The sequence below is a fragment of the Accipiter gentilis genome, chromosome 32, assembly GCF_929443795.1.
Source record: "Accipiter gentilis chromosome 32, bAccGen1.1, whole genome shotgun sequence".
NCBI lineage: Eukaryota > Metazoa > Chordata > Aves > Accipitriformes > Accipitridae > Astur > Astur gentilis.
In genome coordinates, this window is record NC_064911.1 from 5,703,626 (window position 1) to 5,724,423 (window position 20,798).

Below are 20,798 nucleotides of genomic sequence, written 5' to 3' on the forward strand. Positions count from 1 at the left end.
GTATTTATTTGGGCTGCTTGTTCCTGTAACTGGCAGAGCAGAACTGTTTCCAGCACATCCCAGAAGCCCTGACCAGCCCTTTGGACAATATCTCAGCATTAAATACCAACACCATTGACCCTGTAAAAAGGTTCATTTTATCAGTACCAACCTCACACTAACTCTATAATCACGCATATGGTATCAAGCCAGCATGCCGACTCAGAAGCACATTAGCAGTGGTAAGCACACAGCAGCTGGCAAGGGTTTCCACTGGCTGGGCCCGTGAGCACGGGAGTCCAGTGCAGAGGTTTCAGAGGGCTGGAGGGAGGTCAGGGACCCCTCTGACCTGTCTGCCCCTTCTCATCCCCAACCCAGCTTCCTGCTTCTCTTTCAAACCACTGTTGACTCACTAAATACACAAAGACATACCTCCACCAGTTTTCTGAGATGTAAAGGGTGGGCCTGGACCACAACCCAGCTGTGGACACTAGCCCTGAGCTGTGTGAACTTTCTGGGTCTCACCTTGGCAGCTCAGGTCCGGTCCTAACAAAAATTATATCAAGCTCTGCAACAAGTTTACTTACTTCTTTCTTCCTTTTTCCTCTTTCTTTATGCCTTAAGGATTTCATTGACTTGGCTGTTCTTCCAAAGGAGTATTTGCTGCCTTTTTGTAGATCTGGAAAAGGAAAATTTACCCTTGAAATTTTCCAGTCCTTACAAGATCATAAGATTCTCATATTTCTTGTCTCCAGAAAAAATGAAAAGTTGTCCCTGAATGCAAATCATCCAGTAGCTCCAAATCAGAAGGTTGGCTGCTAACAAGTCAAAGAAGAGCTATCTGGGTGCAGATAAGCTAGGGCTGGAGAGAGGGAGGAATCATTTAATAAAACATTGCTGAATCTGTTCATCTTCCTCAGCACAGAAATTTTCTTCAAATATCTGGTACTCCAAAAAGGAGATAGTCAAAAACCTAATGCTCAGAACATTTCATCTACAGGTCTCAAGACACTTCAAAAACCTTATTCCTTCCACTTAACAACAGTGAAAATGAAGAATAACTATGATCAGTGTCTTTTCCACTGATAAAACAGTGAAGGCGGCAAAAGCCCCGCGTCCAGTTCACATGACCTGCAATGGGCCAAGAGAGGGTTAGACCAATGGATTATCCTCAAGAGATTTCCTCTGAGGAGAGAATCCCAGGAGAACTAACTCCTACAAACACTTTATGCAATAAGCATATCAGAGGGGAGAAGACATTATGTCCAACTCATCCATTCTCCCGGGTGGTGGCTTGCAAAAAGGCTACGTACACTTCTAGCTCCCAGCGTGGGTGGCTTCTGCAAACAGATGAGGCCTAGGTTTAAAATATTTGGAAACTCCTTTGCATATTATGCTGTAAGAAAGATAAGACATTGTCTGTGCAAATTCTCCAGGACTCTGCAGGCTGCACATCCATGGGGGCTGTGATCTGTACAAAGCAAATAGCCTGTAGATCTCATCTCTATTAGCCCAGGTTTAATGTTCATCTGGTTTTGTCTTATTGTCCCCCGAGACAACACTGTTGGGAACAAATCCTTTAAAGCTTTATTGGTTTTGTGTTTCCATTGTTTCCTTGTCATGGGTCTGCTAGGCAAAACTTTTCTTTGACAGTGGCTGCTTCTTCCTAAAAGCTTATGATTCCTCCTTTCTGGACCAGCAGGCTCCATCACAGCATTTCTCTCTTGTAATTGCCTTGGGCCAATTTCTTCTAAAAGAATTAAAAATGCAAATCTAATATCATAATTGTGTAATATGATAAGCCTGACAGCTCAATCAATACTATCCCCCACTGTCAATAATACAGCTCCAATGCACGTTTGTCAGACCTGACCAATGTCACTTTATCACTGGCACTGTGGTCCTTCCACATCTATAAGATATGACATTTTATTAGTAGGTTCCTATCAATCAGATCTAATTTTTGCATCATAGAAATTCATTTTGTCGTCTTGCTGCCTGGCGGCACTGGGGTTGTTCTTTGAGCCAGGCGTCAGAGGCTTGCAGACATAGGCTTCCCCAGGCTCCCATGTTACAGCCCGGTTGAGGACTAGGACTGACAATAGCACACTTGGGTGTCTTCATTTTCTAGCCACAAATGACATGGGGTTAGCAGCAAAGGACATGGCTGGTAACCACTGCGGAAAGGGAAACCTGTGGATCAATAAGAGAATGCCCACTGGTGCTTGTACTGTTGGGTGTATCTCTAAATTAAGGAAGATTTAATGTGAGAGAACTTTTCACCCCCTGCTGAGCCTACAAAACCCATTCCAGACAGTACTTTGTTACTCAACAATGCCTCCAAAGTAGAATGTTTCTGAATATGTCAAAAGGGCTGCTGATCCAAAATGGAGGCAAACCAGAAGACACAGTAATTGTATTAACAAAGAAAACGTTTTTTTTCCCACCCAGCCACAACCACAATAACTGAAAGCAAAAGGACAATTTGCATTTTTCTAAAGTCCACACCCGGCCTCCATAAACATACCTCTTTCTGCTTGGACTTGCTTTAACATGCTACATCTAGGAAAGGTCCTTTTTAAAAAAGTAGGTTTTAAAAAGGCTTCTTTAAAATGTTTCATTCTGCTGTGCTTGGATTTGCTCTCATCGTAATCCTTTAATGTCCCTCTGACTCTGCTGACCCCTGTAGAATTGTACTTGATCTGTCCCAAGAATTAAAAATGGGTCTGCTGGGCTTCAGCCTGGACTGCACTGGTAGAAAAGTTACCCCCTCTGGAAAAAAAAATAAAAAAATGTTAACACAGAGTGAAAATGGAGTCTGACTCCTCAATTCTTCCTCTGAGCTCTGAAGCTCAGACTGGCTTGAACAGCTTGCTATCCCACTGTTATATGTATATATAGTATTGTCTTAGTCACCCACCTCAAATAAGATATTCTCGTAATTTTAAGCAAAGAAGCCAATGTCAGCACTTAAGTAAGAAATTTATGAGGTGAACATGCTTGTAAGGTTTATGCCTTGCTTTGGAAAATAGTTGTTTTCTGTTGCATCATTATAAACCTGACTGACATGACTTAACATCATATAAGCAGGGTGAGCAATAGCAGGGCAGAGAAATCCAATCACCCTCCCTTCTTCTGCGAGCACAGGGATTGCACATAAAGTTGTAAGCAAAAAGCCTAACTCAGGGCATATGTGTTTCACTGCACAAGAACAGACCCTGGGCAAGGAAGTTAAAAAAAGACTCAAGCAGAGACAGCCGCATCCTGGAGGTCAGGAAGCATAGAGATGAAGAGAAAGCTGCCAAAATCCAAGTTTAGTTAAACTTTGTGAAGGAAAGGAGAACAGCAAAATCTTCAGTTATATGAACAGAAGAAGAGTGAAGGCTGATGAGAAGAGAAGCAGGGCCAATTGCAATGTTGAGGATGGATTAAGGATTAAAAGTGATGCAGATAAACTAAAAAATGTTAAAAGAATAATTTGCCTCACACTCGGTAAGGATCATTAAATACAGAAAACTGGAAAATAAAGGATAGATAGCTAATGGGAATGCATGTCCAGGAAAAGAAATGGCCACTCTTTGAGATGAAAGCAAAATACAAAGATCTTCACGTCTTCCAACTGGAGACATTGCAATGTCCATCCCAGAATTCAGGAGGAAGAGGCAGGTGAAATGGCATACAGTTGCACATTGTTAGGAAGGATTTTTAATAAACCTGTCATAGCAGTGATCATAGCAAATCTTCAGAGAATAACAAATGCATCACTTGAGGAGTTTCACCCCTTCTAACTTAGGTTAACTCTGGGCTCATTAGTCTGACTTGAGTACTATGTAGAGCTTTAAAACAAATTTTGAAGGAAAGAATCATTAAAATCTTGGAAGAAAATAGAAAATGTTATTAAATCAACATGGTATTTGAAAAGATAATCTTTCCAGACTAATCTAATACCTTTCACATAATGTGATGACTGATTTATTCAGTTTTAAGTCAATGGAGCCTGCTGGATCTATTCATCTTTCAGTAAAACATTTGCTTGGTGCTGTATGGGAAGTTATTAGGTAATAGGAGCAGATAAAGATTATTAGAGAACCATAAGAAGCTAGTTAAAAAGAGATGATAATGAACTCTGTTGAAAGAAGAATGTTTGGATTGCTGGGAGGTTACTAGGTCTGTAACGAGGACCCAGTTGGGACAATCTTTTCTGCTATTCATTAATGACTGGTAGAAAATATAGCATGTGTGCTAGTAATGTAAAGGTAGGAGGGTTAGAACATCCTCCAGAGACAACTGGATTACCTTGATAGTAACTGTGTTAAGAAGAAATTTTGTGATCACATTTGTGAACCAAATAAAAATGAAAATTAGTAGAGACCAACAACAAGAAATTCGATAAGAATTAGGAGCTTATCAATTAGGTAAGACATAAGGTGAGAAATCTTGATATATTAGCTATTTAACTGCAAATCACCCAGCTAATGTGCCTGTGGAAAGGCAGGTGTGACCCAAGTACGTATGAGGAGAAACACTACCAGGAAAGATCTAAAATATTTGTGGCAAAATTTTGGACTTTCACTGAGTTATAATCTCCAATGTCCTTCATGTTCTGGCCCTCGTCTCCAAGGCCGATTAATGCAGCCTGGGAGATTGAAGGTGATTAAGGGAAGAGGAGTTGGGTTGAAGGACTTCTGCTTCTGCCCTGTATATATAGGCCATTGCAGTTTTCTTTATGGCACACCCATGAAAGGTGATGCTCTTGTAGCCGTCTTCTTGTCTAACCTCATTGTGCAAAACAAAGCAAATCCAGGCAGAGCTCAGTCCTTTTTGATCGTCCCCCATCAGCCATGGCCAGACAGTTGCCATTACCAGGATGGTGTGGACCCACTCCAGTGCCCAGTCACTGTAATTTATTTTTTTGGGGGGGGGGGGGGGGGGGCTGTATCTGAGGCCCAAAAATAGTAAGAGTGGTCCTTCTATAGCATGGCACCAAGGTATTGTTGGACAGTGGGTGAGGGCATTAGTGGGAGGGATGCAAGGAGATGAACAGACCTGTTGAGAGGGTGTTGGGGACCATACTATACAGCCAGTGCAGAAGAGGCACAGCCTCATCTCTGCTAGGATGTTGGAGCATTGCCCTTCCCATGCTAACCCTGAGCTGTGTCTGGGAATTGCCTGGAAAAAAACTAGTGCACTTGGTTGAGATGATGCCAGTAATCAGGCTCACAATTTGCTGGCATGGATAGTTGTATTTCAGTATCCAGGAACCACCTAGCATGCTTCATTTTACCAGTGTAGGCATTCTTTTAACTTCTCATGAGTGAATGAGAAACACTGTAGTCATTACACATTACAGGACAGGTGAGGTGCAAGACGCAATTTGCTTGACATAGCCTTTTCTTTATTTCCCTTAATCCTGCATCTCTCCATTGTTCGGTGAACTGTGCTCTACAGTCCCCATCTTTAGACTCAGCGATAGCATTGCATTTTCCTTTGTGTACTGCCTAACACAGAATAAGTGTATGGAGGTAGACAAGGGCTGATTTTATTTTCCTGTACCTCTGCAAGTGGAAACATAGTGTAACAACGTCAAAAATCAAGACCATCATATCTTTCTACAAGGGTACAAATAGGTCATATTATTAATGTATACATATTAAAAATGGCTTTTCCCAGTCAGAAGGCACCACATGGCCATTAATATACTTATGCTATCTGTTCCCTAGCAGACCACAGTCATGGTCAGCTAGCTGCAGATGAGCCTTGAAGTTTCCAGGCTAAACAGAAGAGTTATGAGCTGAGAAGGAAACTAAGAGAATGAAACAAAGTAAATGAAGCAAAACAAGGAAAGAACCAAAGTTGTTTACCATCTTTTATCTTTTTGCTTTACTTTGACTGAGATCTGGGCTGATATTGTGATGATACTGCTGCAACAGCCACATCAGCACAACGGTTCTAAACATCACAGCCACGACAGCAATGAGAAACAGTGCTCACAGCAGCTGGCAGGCCATGGGAGGGATATGCACCTTTTAGACCAGTCACCCTAAGTTGTCTGTCTTTCTGACCAGCAAAAAAAAAAAAAAAAAAAAGACAGCGCTGTTCATTTGGGGAAATGAGGGTGCAAGTTCAGAAAAACTCTTAACAAACTAAGAGTTTCAAATTGTTCTTGCCATGGGCTTTGCCTTTCGTTACAAACCCTAAGAAATAGGGGATGAGAGGAAGAAATTCCCATTCTGTGCTGTTTGGAACAGCGCAAGTATGGACTGCAAGATAACCCCAAATGAGGCTAAGTACATGCATACTATCTCTGATAGTAATGTCCGGTTGTAAAGTCAAGTTTAGATGAACTCTAAATGTAAAAATAATCAGAAACCAATGAAATGCAATCTATCAAACTAGGAATAATTTGCAGTTAAAAAAACCTTACTTCTGTTGTAGTGGAGAGGACAAATATACAATATTCTCCCAAGAAGAAGGCATTTTTTGTTCTCTAGTTAGGCTAAGAAAGCCTCGTTATTTGTCATTCAGAAGTCAGAGGAAGGGTGGATAATTTGTAAACTCTCTCATTTTAGAAGCTTTTTCAACATACAGAGAAATAAAATTTCAAAACCAGAAAAAAAAATCAAATCCAAGGAACTGCAGCGACCCTTACAGTGGCCTTCCAGTACTTAAAGGGGGGCCTACAAGAAAAATGGGGAGAGACTCTTCAACAAGGAGTGTGGTGATAGGACAAGGGGTAACAGTTTTAAACTGAAAGAGGATAGATTTAGATTAGATATTAGGAAAAAATTCTTTACTGTGAAGGTGGTGAGGCACTGGAAGAGGTTGCCCAGAGAAGTTGTGGCTGCCCCATCCCTGGCAGTGTTCAGGGCCAGGTTGGATGGGGCTTTGAGCAACCTGGTCGAGTGGAAGGTGTCCCTGCCCATGGCAGGAGGGTTGAAACTAGATGATCTTTAAGGGCCCTTCCAACCCAAACCATTCTATGATTCTATGACCCCTGAATAGTTATTGAAGAAATAAAACCAAACAATAATTTCTCACAGCTTCTGGGTTACCATCAGAGATTGGTGTTCAGTCACCTTGAAAGCAAGAAGTGCATGAGTCTTGAAGCTCGTCTTTGCTCTCTGGGAAGAATTCAGAGAATTCAGGATCTGCAGATGAGACTGCCACAGATGCAAGTTATCATCTCTCTGAGGACTTGCAACAATCCAAACTATGGTATTTAAGAAATATATCTAGGTAGCTGAAGCACCTGCTGTAATACAGTTCTTTGCATTCTAGGCTCTGCACTTCTGCGGCACTCTTTTTTAGTGTCATGCTAGATCTCCTACAGTGATCTCCTCTTTTGGCCAAAACACAGGAAAAAGAAAATCCTTCAATTCCAGTGTCACTCTAAGATGATCTGCACTCAGAAGCAAATCTTTTTCTTTCTTCACAACATGCTAGTGCCAGAGGTCAAGAAAACATACCAGAAAGCTTTGCTTTGGACTGGTGAAATAGTGTTTGGGATCAGCCCATGACACCATGTCAGTGCTCCTTCTAAACAAACTAAAACATTCCATTGTTGTTAAGTCCATCTCTTGCATAGTATATATGGGAGGAGCACATTAAAGGAGGGAGGGTTGTGGCAGGAAGGTCATCTCATCAAAGACATACCTGGTGTTGTAAGAAGGCCGCCTTAAGAGAGGTACAGATTTAGGGACCCTTGGATATCTCATCCATTTTCCAAGACATGGCAATGTTTGACAGCAAAGTTTTACATTTTATGGGCATGTGCTGGTCAGTACAACAAGTTTTGAATATCTATAACAAGGGTGGGTTTCCACCCAAAAAACGTCAATATGGATCTCAACAGTTCCTTTCCAGAGAATTCTACATACCACAAGTTACTGAAAATGTTTTACTGACATTCGTTTTCCCTTGTGTTTTGCAATGGCTCTACTTTACTCTACTCATTAGAAAATCAAAGACCTAAATTTTTAAAGTCACTATATAAAATAGTCTTCAGTTCTTTACACAAAGACAAGACTTCTGGAACAGCTTTTGTTAGTTCGTTGCTGAATATTTGCCTTCAGTTTCCTTGACTTGTAACTATCTCTTCTATAGGAGACCCTTAACAACCCTGACAGCATTGATTTTCAAATGTATGATTGCTGGTGAAATATTAAACCCTATTGATTTGAAATTCAGGATCAGTTGCCTGTTAGATACTCTGCATATTTTGGGGATGGACAGTTTCATTTATCAGCTCTTCCAATTGCAGAATAATTAGAACTCCATCATGTTCCTGATTTGAGATGTAGAAGTTCCCGTCAGATTACAGCATCTGCAATATGAAAAAGTGTTCTATGCATTATGTTTACTAATTGGTCAATTTATCCTCCCTATGAAGCTTTTTCATTAATTTCTCAGGAAATATATTGGAACAAAGACATCCATCCTTTCATCCACTGAAATTTCACATCGTTCTCTCTTCTTAACCCATGGAAGAAGTAATAGGACCATAATGGAGATTTCCACGATTAAAACAAAAATCAAGGAGAGGATCACAAGCATTTGAAACAGAGCTGAGCTAGCCGGGAAATGCCTTTTAAGGTAGGTCAGAACTTATGTTTAGAGATGGTGAGTGAAACTTGAGTGACACTTGTCATAAAACTGCTCTGTGAAAAGGACATGGTGATACAAAACATCACAAAGACACTTACTGTGGAGGACTGAAGGGAGTCCTGACTAGGCTGTCCTTTGGAAACTCAGATATACACAGCAACATTGACAAAAATAAGCATGGCTTATGGCTTCCATGCTAAGAAAAACATGTTGGCATTTACCTGTCTCTGTCTCCAAGGCTTGATACTCAAGGAAGGGAGACCTGACCCACTCAGAGCAAGTGAAGTTTTGCTGATTATTTCCATGGGGACAGGGTTTAATCTTTAGCAATTATTACAGCAATACTGAAGACTTTACCCACCTAATTTATTAACTCTGTCTTAGGAAAATATACAATAAACTAGATTCTGCCATTCTGCCTCACAAATGTCATGGAAGATTTGTGATGAAAAACTCTGTCCCTGAAAAGGTAAAACCTTAAACAGTGTTTGGATCCTAGGAAGTGATAGCTCAAGGCAAAGCTATATAGCATTGCAAGTCATTTGGAAGGGATGGGTATAAGTCCCATATGTTAACTTCTCCCAGGCCTCCTGACTCTGACCTTACTAAGTACAGTGTTTGTTTTTCTAGAGACAAGTTTTTAACAGAATGCTTCCTCCTGGGCCCTGATGCAAAAGTGCTGACACTTTTGGAAGTCAGCACATTAGTCGGTAGGTAATTTTTGCTCTGTCAAACCTAGAATTTGTGGACACAGAGATGGGGCAAGACATGGAGGGATGGAGGAGGTGAGAAGAATCTGTGGTGGACAGCGATAATAAACACAGGGGAAAAGAATTAAATCAGAGGAGGCAGTCTGCAAAAAAAGGAGAAGTTCAACATATATTACATTCCTGTGAAGGAAGCTATTTTCAACTTCAGACGGGGTTTTTGGTGTGAGGAAGAATGTTTATTTTGTCAACACACAACATCGTGCCTCAATGAGTCCTATATAAGAGCAACTATAGGATCCATGGGTTTTAGCAATATTTTCAGTTGAAATTCATCATTCTTTAGTGCCTTTAAACAAAAATTAGTTTTCTTTTTTGGTTTATATTTCTGGAAAGAAGCTGCATCCAGATTAAATTCATGAACACAAATTCATACAGTCCAAGCAGATAGGGATTTCCAGACCACAGATGAGTCTGATCCAAACCTCTGAACTCTGTGGAACTTCTTCTAGTCAAAGATAAGAGCACTTCACCAATAAGTAAAACTCTTAGCCTGCTTCCAAACTTCACAGTGGTTATGCAAAAATTTTAGAGGATGAGAAATTGTATCTATGAATCAGCTGCAATGCTAGCTGTTGTCATTGATAAATACATATCTGCAGATATCTAGCACATTCCCTAAGAAGTGTTATTTTTCTTTGGTGTACTATACATGCACACAGAGAATAGCTATAAAAAGAGGGTTAATAATGAGATGCCAGTTTACTCTCCTTCTTACTTATGCACACTTCCAGTAAGGACATAAAAGTGGTTTAGGATAAATCTTCTCAACAGATAGGACCAGACTTCATAAGTATCCTACAAGAATGAATTAATAAATGAGCCCATAATTTCAAATTTAGACTATGTTTCTCTGGGGAGACTAAGGCTAACCACCCCCCCTCCATTAGTTCTCTCTCCACATTGAGTCTCCACCTCGTGCTGACATTTCTATTGCTTTGCTGATTTATGACTCTTTTTTTAAACTTATTTCACTAGGAAAACAACCTGACTCAGTTCAGCTCATTTGTATCCATTCACAATCTTTTGGTTTTCCCCTAATAGAAAAATCCTGGTATCGCTTTTCACAAAAAAACTTCCTTTCCTTCTTACTCTATTTGATGTATTTGCCTGTGTTTTTTTCTGACAAGGTGTGATGAAGTGCTCACTGCATCTCCACAACTAAGGTAACAATGAAATGTGCATTATGTCCACGTTTTTCTTCCACAGTCTCTCTCTCCCCAGCAAATATTCTCAGAGAAGTCATCCTGATCACCAAGCCCCTAAAATCTAGCTGGTCTCTCTGAGTGTCAAACATGCATTTGCTGTCTTAAGTGACATCTAATAACTATTTCCATAACACACTGCCTGAAAGCTGAGTAATTAAGACCATGAATATATATTTTATCACAAAACCCCCTCTCTTTTTACATTGACTAGTACCAACAGACAACCAGAAACTTTTTAACTCCTGTATAGAAGACAAACCCTTCAAGATATCTCAGGTTGAGTAACAGATGACGTTTTAAAATTGAGACCAAAATGATAGCTTTGTAAGCTGAGCAGGGCTGAGGGTCCACATATGGTGCAAGGCACACTGGGGAGCAAGGTCGGTGGAGGATGTCCTGCAGGAACGCTGAGGTGGAATCACATCCATACACACCTCCACACTGGTGGGCACCAGGGCAGTGGAGACTCCTCTCCACAAGGTCTCTGTGCTGTCAGAGTGAGCTCTCAAAAAATGCTGTAGTTTTCAGCCATCGACTATTATATTGAATTAATATCATTCAAATTCTGTGAAACATTTATCTTAATGCCTGCCCATCTATATCTCATTAAACAAGCAAATGTGGAAGTGTCAGGTTTCTGAATCTGCCAGTACTGATGTCAGTACCACTTCAGGAATTGAAAGCCAGTATTTTCACCCTGTAAAAATGTTATATATTCAGAGTCTAGATTTATAAATAAGAAAGTAATCCTTATATTACTATGACAGAAGAGTTGCTTGCCTACTAGACAGCACTTTATAAAGAAACTTGGGGAATACTTGCCTAAATTTGTGGCCTCAGACATATATTTAATGTTAAATCATTCTCACCGACATTTTGCATCATAGAAGACCTCATGGTGAACACATACAGAAAAACTCTCTAATCTGAGCATTAAGTGCTTTCACCTTCCCAGCCAGATAGATTCTGCATGAACGTAATTAGATACCTAACGATACAGAAGGATGCAGAGTCCCATTTATGAAGGAACCTACATTTATAGGGCTATAGAAGTCACTGTGCGAGTGAAGGGAGTTGAGAAATACAGGGATTGCCTAACGTGCAGCAACAGTGCAGGGACCCTGGAATTGCACCCTCCACACTAGTAACAGCAGTTGGTGCAGCTGAGGGCTGCATGGACAAGCCAGCTCAGATACAGTGGGGCTGAGCTTGCGGGGTGCGGGACCCCAGCTGGGTGCTGTCTGCTGTCACCAACGCCATCCATATGCAAGTTTCTGGATGAGAATTCACTATTCTATGCAGGGCATTAATTCAAAACATCACCAGTGAAAACAATTTCTGCTCTCTAGAGGGAGGGCTGACACACACCTCTGAGAGGTTCGAAGGGTAGGCAGAGAAACACCGACTCCTAGGCAGCCAGAGTGAAGAAAACCGGTGGAGGATCCGGCCACCAGTTCCACGGGAAAGAAATGTGATCACAGAAGCACTGCTGGGATCTGAGGGAGCTTTCCTTTAACTGACCCTCAGCTAGAAACCTCCTGATTGCTTTGTCTTAATGTAGAGGCAGCAGAGACAATACATCGTTCATTATGTCATTTTGGTGTTTGGCTTTTTAAAATATTAATGAACAGTCTAGGCCTTCCTTTTGCTGACCACTGAAAACAGCCCTGTTCCCCTGAGTAAACCAAGGCTGACTCTTTAAGCCTGTGATTGAAATTCAGTCAAACCTCTGGGTGAATGGAAATCATTTGTTGCGTGACAGTGACATGCAGCAGCTCCTTTTTGTTTGCAAGAGAGCTCAGGGATTCTTTGTCTATTTATTGTCATCAGCTGAGGACACAGTATTGATGGTTACCCAAAACTCGGTGGCTTTGGAGAGGGGAGGCTGTACCACAGCTGCAGATTTGGCAGAGACAGCACCTGAGTCTGAACAAAAAGCATTTTGTTAGTTTCTGTTCAACAAACTCTGCACAGAACAAGGCAACCCCAGCTGTTTGGTCAGGAATCAGGGAGGCACGGCCAGGATGATTGCAGATGATGGGAGAATAGATATGCCAGGGAAGTATGGCCCTATCTAGCCAATCCCTCTGATGTCCTTCCATAAGTGTCTGCTACCGGTCGCTCTCAAAGACAAAATACCAAGCTAAAATGAAGCATTGCTCTAACTCACTATGACAGTGATGATGTTCTGGGCAGCAAAGTCAGACTGAGAGATAGGGAGGTGGGAAGTTATCTGCCTGAAAGAAACTGTTATGTAGAACAGGGAACAACTTTTTTGCATGGTCCTTTTCACCCATCACTGTCTAATCAACTGTGGTTGAACGCCAGATGCCCACCAAAGCTGTTCTGTCACTCTTCCCCCCCCCCATCTGGACAGGGGAGAGAAAGTATAACAAAGGGCTCATGGGTCAAGATAAGGACAGAGAGAGATCACTCAACCAATTACCTTCATGGGCAAAACAGAGTCCACTTGGGGAAAATTAACTTAATTTATTGCCAATCAACCAGAGTAGGGTAAAGAGAAATGAAACCAAATCTCAAAACACCTTCCCTTCACCCCTCCCTTCTTCCCAGGCACAGCTTCACTCCCAGATTCTCTACCTACCCCCCCCCCCCCCCCCCCCCCCCAGTGGCACAGGGGGACAGGGAATGGGGGTTACAGTCAGTTCATCACACATTGTCTCTGCTGCTTCATCCTCTTCAGGGGCAGGACTCATCACACTCTTCCCCTGCTCCAGCGTGGGGTCCCTCCTATCAGAGAGAGTCCTCCACGAACTTCTCCAGTGTGGGTCCTTCCCACAGGCTGCAGTTCTTCACGAACTGCTCCGGCATGGGTCCCTTCTACGGTGTGCAGTCCTTCAGGAGCACACTGCTCCAATGTGGGTCCCCCACGGGGTCACAAGTCCTGCCAGAAAACCTGCTCCAACGTGGGCACCTCTCTCCATGGATCCACAGGTCCTTCCAGGAGCCTGCTCCAGCGCGGGCTTCCCACGGGGTCACAGCCTCCTTCAGGCACCCACCTGCTCTGGTGTGGGGTCCTCCACAGGCTACAGGTGGAGATCTGCTCCACCGTGGACCTCCCTGGGCTGCAGGGGGACAGCCTGCCTCACCAGGGTCTTCCCCACGGGCTGCAGGGGAATCTCTGCTCCAGTGCCTGGAGCATCTCCTCCCCCTCCTTCACTGACCTGGGGGTCTGCAGGGTTGTTTCTCTCACATGTTCTCACTCCTCTCTCTGGCTGCCATTTCTGTGCCCCCTGCAACTTTTTTCCCTTCTTAAAGATGTTACCACAGAAGTGCTACCACCTTCACCAATTGGCTCAACCTTGGCTGGCGGCAGGTCCGTCTTGGAGCCCGCTGGTATTGGCTCTGTTGGACATGGGGGAAGCTTCCAGCAGCTTCTCACAGAAGCCACCCCTGTAACCTCCCTCACTACCAAAACCTTGCCACACAAACCCAATACACCAACACAGTATGAAAAGCCAAGAGGATGATGCTAGGGAGAAGATCAGCTAGGAGCAAACGCACTTTGCAGACATCTGTTTCAGTTTGTAGGCTGTCTTTCAGATGATCTGCTTTTTTGCCTCATCCATTACCAAGCAGCATAGTGTTTGACACACACAGTGACATGCCCTCCAAAAAATCTGCAGATCAGATTTGTTTCTTAAGGCCCCCTGAATGGGCAATTTATTTCTTCATGGAACTGTTTTACTCCTGATGCACACATGCTGGACTTCTTACTTCAGAGTTGCTCGGTCAGCTTTCTGTTCCAGCAGCCTTAGCAGACCCTACCTAGGCAGGCTGTATGAAGCACAGTGCAGCCACACAGAGACAAAAAGCAATTCCTGACTCAGTGAATTCAAAACGTTAGCCTGTCATGAGAGAGAAAGGTAGACAAAGTAAACAGGACAAAGAAGAAAAAGCAAAGTGTTGGTGAAACAATTAGTAGAGTAGCACTGTATGTTGCAATCTCAGCATAACACTAACGGTCTTCTTAAAAACAATTGTTTCTTCTCCTGCAAAGTTGATGTAAAATCTCAGATAGATGCCAGAATGAAGACATTTCCTGGGAAAGACTCAACTGTGGTACAACTTTTCCTCATTTAACGGTAATTGCCTTGCAAGATCTTTCTGCAGAAAAAAAGATCTCCTGCTGGAAAGCCCAGTAAGATTTTCACCAGGATTGAGTCTGCTAAGAAATCCCACATCATCTTTTTCTCTTGCATAAATATCTTTTCCAAGTTAAAAAAATATAAATAAATAACTAATGCAAGCTCCCCATTTACAGCTGAGACTGAGTGTTTGTGACCTTGAGTCCCATAGAGGTTAACCTACTCTGATTAACTTTCCCATGTTATTCCATTAAATAAAAACAGTTTTGACACCCAGAGACTAAGGCATCCTAGAGATAATACAATAACCTTATGCAATCATTCCAAATTGAATTGCAATAATTCATTTAGGTGACCATACATATTTGTTATGTGTAATATGAAACATTGCAAAATGAAATCAATAGAAATGTTTCTTGTTAATGAAGATATACTGTGCTGTTATGTGTGGGGTTTGGACTCCATATCACAGAAATCTTATTTGTATTCTAAACTCCAAGATATCATACTAGTTAAAAATGATGAAAACATTATTTTTGAATGATATGGCTGGACAGCTGGAAAATTATATCATGCATTTTGTTCCATGCCTTGTTCATTAAAAATGGAAGTTCAGACCACGTAACATCACTGGGAGTTTGGCTGTTTTCTTCAACAGCACGACAGGCTTTACCCTAAGATTTTTAGGCATTATTACTGGATTCTCAATGAAATTTATACAACTGACATGGATGTTCTGTTTTTGAAAGTTGTTGATAGAAGTATACCCATTCTAAATGGTAGATTTAGAAAACTAAACCTTACAAATATTTGTGATGCTGATTAGTTCCTATGAAAGACAAACACAGTATTATGTGTATGAATCCCTTCCGTCTCTTCCACATGCTGCTTTGCAAAACTCTCATGGAGCAAAATCAGTTCAAAAAAGTCCCTGTCCCTCTCTCACTAAATAGTTTCTAGCGCTCCTGGCTCTTATAAAAGCCATACAAAGAGATGAAAAACACTCCTACCATGAACTCTCGCTGCCTGCTTGTCAGCACACGCAGGTTTACCTTGATGTACAGAAAAGACCTTCATGACTTTGCATTTAGCTTCAAAGGTTGGGAGTCAAATTACTCTCAGTGTATTAGGCAGTGCACAGGAGATTGAAGACTCTGAAGACACCAGCTTCAGGCTCAGCCATGCAGATGCAGAGCTGGGCCTGAGGTTGTTAAACTCAGCATGAACTAAATCTGAGCTTATTACGCAGCAAACCCCCCTTGACAAGTTGCCTGAATTACCAGGTCTTGGCTGTATGCCAGACAGGCCAATGTGAAATGCAGCTAGATGTCTTTTAGTGCCCAGGCTACTCTGTTTCAAACTACTTGGAAGATCGCTATGTTGTAGTATGGACATACCCAGTGTCTTTGGCATAGCCTATTTCTGCTCATACGGTCTTTGCTCCGGAGATTCTTTGAGCCAAAAATCCAGGGGATTAGCAGAGCTGTATAAAGGGGATCTCTGGAAAGAACAAAAAAAAAAAAAAAACACAAAAAAAACCCAAACAACCCTGGACACAGCAGAATATTTAACAGCACATATTGCAAGCTGTCATCCATTTTCTTATTAGAAGCATGGGATGCCTTCATAGTCATTGCAAATATTTAGACAGCATCAAATTTACCATAAATTGGCTAAAGAAGGCTCCTTAATGCCCTAAGCAGAAACTTGTAATAAGTTCAGACAAGACAACACTGGAGGGAAAGCTGAGGCAAAGATTATAACTTAAGGGTAGGCAGTTTAAATTGCACAGAAGAGCTCTTCGAATGTAATGGAGAGCTATGGACACAGTGATTAAAGGAGGTTGAACTCTTTGACCTAGAAAATCAAATTGGTGACAACTCAGTATGTTAAACTACATTAAAATTTATGACATTGAAGAAGAGGATCAATGTGTGTGTGTGTGTATGTTTGTATAAAGCCTGAATTAGGAGATCTCTGGAGCAGGGGAAAGCAATCACCTGCAGGATTTTCAAGCATCTGAAGAAGCAAAGGTTCCACATTCAATTACTGACCCCAGAATGATGCGAAGGTCTCTTTGAAAGGAAGAGGGAAATAGACACAATGCCTTGAAAAAGAAAACTGTAAATGGTCATTAGAAGGAAATATCTGAAGAAGTTTCACAAAATAGCCATAATGGCTTTTCTGACTCAGGCAAACGACCCCGTGACAGCAGTAACCTCTGGCTACGGAACAGGGTGCTGTAAACTCAAACACCTTTGCTGCAGTTCAAGTGTCAAGCAGGCGTTTGTGCAGTGCAAAACAAACTTACTGTAGAGCTAAAAACTTATGATGAAAAGCAGTGTATTACAGCACACTTTCTTAAAGCAGGTTGTTCTTTTTAATTTCAATAATGATTTCTGAAATTAAAAGGATGCTGTCAAGGTAAAGTCATCTCTCAGTATAAGAAACACAAACCATGTACATTCTAATAGAAGTCTTTTTTTATTTCAAAAGTGGACATTAAAAACAATTTCTTTTTCAGTGGGTTTGCCTTTATCTTGCATTTTCATATCTTTCAGTCTGAACTAACAGTTCTATTTCTGTTTATAATCAACTCCATGTTATTTCTGATGGGGAAAAAAAGAAACTCTTATAGCCCTTCCCAATGTCACTTGAATTTCCAAGGGAAGCAAAGGTCAAAGTAAAATACAGGGAGTGACTCTTCCCTGTGCCAGTCTGATATTACTCTAAAACTACTCCTCAGCTCCATTTTGTAAATCAAAAAAGGGGGAAACTAATAAAAAGCAGACACAAACCCAAATCAAACCAACAAGAAGCGTAACTGCTCTGAAGTGACATGACACAGAAATCATTAAATGTACTCAAAGGGCTGCTTCTCCCTGCTCTTTAGTAGACACAGATGGACACTGGAATTAATAAGTGTCCTTTACTCACCACCCTGGCCACCACTGTCAAGACACACAAATAAAACACAGCGGCAGTCCCTGTCAGACATGGTTTCTACCTGCAGAATTTACGTGTTTTGTTCTTTGTCCAAAAGTGAAGAGTTTCAAGAACCTTTGTTCTTTTCCAGGGTCTGTCTCTTACAAAAAATTAAGAATGTATTGAAAGCTGGGATATTCACCATACTTTTAGGGGAAAGCGTCCAAAGAATTCTTTGGAATCCAATGAAATATTTTCATGTATGCCAAGTGGGTCACAACAGTAACCCCACAGTGGCAAAACAGACAGTTGTTACTTGCCAGGGCTGATGCTTGGAGGTTGCTCTGACTGCAAGTGGACACTTGGGTTAGAGGTGGGCTTCCTTCTACAGTGCCTTGCTTCCAGGGGCAGAGTCATGTCCTTACACCAGAAACAGGCTTTGAAATCTGCCAGTGTGGCTCGCTGCTCTTTTTCACCCAGTCCCCATGTGTATCCACTTCCGTGGTCAGGAGCTGAAGTCCACAGGCTTTTACACTGTCATGCTTTCCACTTCTGGCTCTTACACTGGCCTTCTGTGAGAGCTAGTCAGTACTACCTCAGCAAGAGTGACCCTGATAGCAGAGCTGATGTGTTTAACAAGCAATAAATTAAGAGTTTAAGCTGCTTTGGCTGAATATGCTTACATCTAAATGGCACCTTTGCAGTGCTGAAGGAATCCTTCATAATGATGAATGAAAATTCAATAAAGATTACAGAGCCAGAAAGGGAAAGAGAGCGTGTATGACTGCAGTATTGACACGCAGCCGGCCTTCTGCTCTATGTGCATCCCAGTTGCATGTGGATTGGGCTGAAAGCTGTGGCAGGTATTGGAAAGATGCAATCAAGGCACAGCCTAGCAGTGTGCAGTGGGTGAGCGAATTTGGTAGTTTGTTATGGTGATTCATTTAGAAAAATGGCCCCACTCTCAAGGAGACTTAAACTGGGTCTAGAATGAAGAGTACTTGAGCCACTAGAGGTGGTAAAATGAGTCTGGATTTTTCTAGGTAAGTATATTCAGCTCCCCTTGTGCACCCACTACAGGATGGTGTCTGTGTTGAGATTGTATATAGAAAAAGTGGAGCTCCTAATGTAAGAGAAATGCTTGGCCTTTACTCTCTAACTCCAGCCCATTTCCACAGGAGATGCCAGCTCTTGTTAACACTTAATGAAGAAGGTACAGGTGAAGACTTGTCCTCACCCCAGCTTTTATAAGTGAAACCATTAGAACAGTGTTCCCCAGTCTCATGGTGACAAGAATACTAAATCAGGGTTTGCAATATTAAGTTCATGAATTGATATGAGGGAATAGATCATACAAAAGACCCCTTCTATTGTGTCCTCATCCTCCTCACAAGGGGAATTTCATTCTTTTCCACACGGAAAAGACTCCCCTCAAACTGTTCGTACTTCCTCTCAGCTGCTCAATCATTGTCCTCTCCCATCAGCAAAAGATGTTTCTAACCCAGTCTGTCCCAGCGAACCCCAGTTCTCATCCACTGTTTCCCATACTTCTTCCTCTCTGATTTTTCCTCACAACCATCAGTCCAGCTTCGGACTTGTGACCTGCGCTTTATTTCTCTCCTTGCTTCACCCACACACAAAAGCGGATCGGAGTGGTCGCACACATTATATACCCGGCACGCTCCTTTAGCCTTTCACCGTGTTGGCCTCTTTCGCTCCGACTGTGCCGAAGAGCGGAGCTGGCCCCTGGCCACCAGCCCCCGGCCCAGCCGGGGAGCGGGGGGGGGTGCCGGCAGCCGTCCCGCGTGGGAACTGTCCACCGGGAGCCCGGTGCTGAAGGAGCCCAGAAACACGCACCCGCCCGCCCGCCGCTGGGCCCCGAGGGAGGGATGGCCTCAGCCGGCAGTGAATGGCGACCCTCAACTTTCTAGGGGCTGGGAGGGTTCTCTTGGTGCTCCCCTCCAAAATGTTGCCTGTAAGCTACGGGTAGGCTCTTCCTCCAGAAGGCAAAGGTCAGAAAAGGTCCTTCACTTCAGCGTTCCCCCAAACTTTCAGAAACGTGTCTTCTCGCCAAAAATGGGGAAAAACTTACCCCTACAATTCTGCCATCTGGTCTTCTGGGGCTTTCTTAATTTAAACATCTTCTCTAGCCTCTCATTACCCCTGTACATGTTCTTAGTTTGTTGGGGATTTTTTAGAAACTCAGCTGTGGCTTGTCATCAGGTGTTTGCATGACAACTCTTTGTATGGAGCTAGTTTACGCTAAGAATATGTAAGTGAAAATGTTCATTCTTCCTTGTGTGTGGCTGGCACAACATTCTGTTCTGCCCAAACAGATAGCCTTTCCTCCTCTGTTCCTCTTCATGGTTTATTCTCTGCTCAGATCTTAATTTAAGGAAAAAAATAGATTGGATTTTTCTGTCAGCAACTCCTCCTGACCTCTGAGACATCTATGAGCCAACAAACAGGGACATTCTGATGACTGAACAAAATAATTTTCAGCTCTGGCATTTTAACTATTCCATAGTGTTGTTACAATATGGAAGAAAAGCTCTCCCTTTCCCCTCCATAACTTTCCATGTCAAATGGCCTACAAAAAGCTTAACTAGTGTTCCTATTTCATGGCTGAGATCTAAAGATCCAATGAAAAGACAAATGACCTGCCCAGTATGTTATTCCCTTCACAAGCGCTGCCTTGCCAGCATCAAAGATATACCATTTAGTTTGGGTTTTAGTTGTTATTCACCTCTGGCACTGATGTGAAGTCCTGCAATGAATCATTGTTTAGATAGCTAAGGTTCTACCTAGCACCATGTTGTAAATATTATGACTAAGATGTATCAGAATGGCCAAGCCAGACCATGCTATTACTTTTTTTACTCTACTCAGGCCACTGGCAGGTGATTAGGTGATGTTTCTTACCATAATGGCTGCTCCTCTGCTCGTGTAGACTAACATAGCCAGCAAGGTAAGTCATAACAAAGGTAGATCACAGCACCCACATAATATCTGTTTCTTTCTTCTCTCATCCTTTTGGGTTTTTTCCCCTCCTATTGATTTGCATTATGGCCAAATATTAAAAGTCAAGATTCGGAGACATGAGAAGCAAAGCATTTTCTTCTTGCCTCACTAGCCCTTCTTCCCATGTGATTCAATTCCTTTCAGTTCTATTTTGCAAAGTCATCTGCTCTGCTGCTGCTTTTTGT

The 20,798-nt window shown here is 42.2% G+C and overlaps 1 long non-coding RNA gene across 1 annotated transcript in view; it reads right to left on the minus strand.

Moving 5' to 3' along the window:
• Positions 1 to 583: 583 nt before the first annotated feature.
• The window catches only part of LOC126053211 (uncharacterized), a 46,052-nt gene continuing 25,837 nt past the window's right edge, over positions 584 to 20,798 (minus strand). Inside the window, exons 2-3 of the long non-coding RNA XR_007510309.1 lie at positions 2,507 to 2,751; positions 584 to 658 (exon numbers count right to left, since the gene is read on the minus strand). This is a non-coding gene — a long non-coding RNA (uncharacterized LOC126053211). The remainder of the gene's footprint in view (positions 659 to 2,506; positions 2,752 to 20,798) is intronic.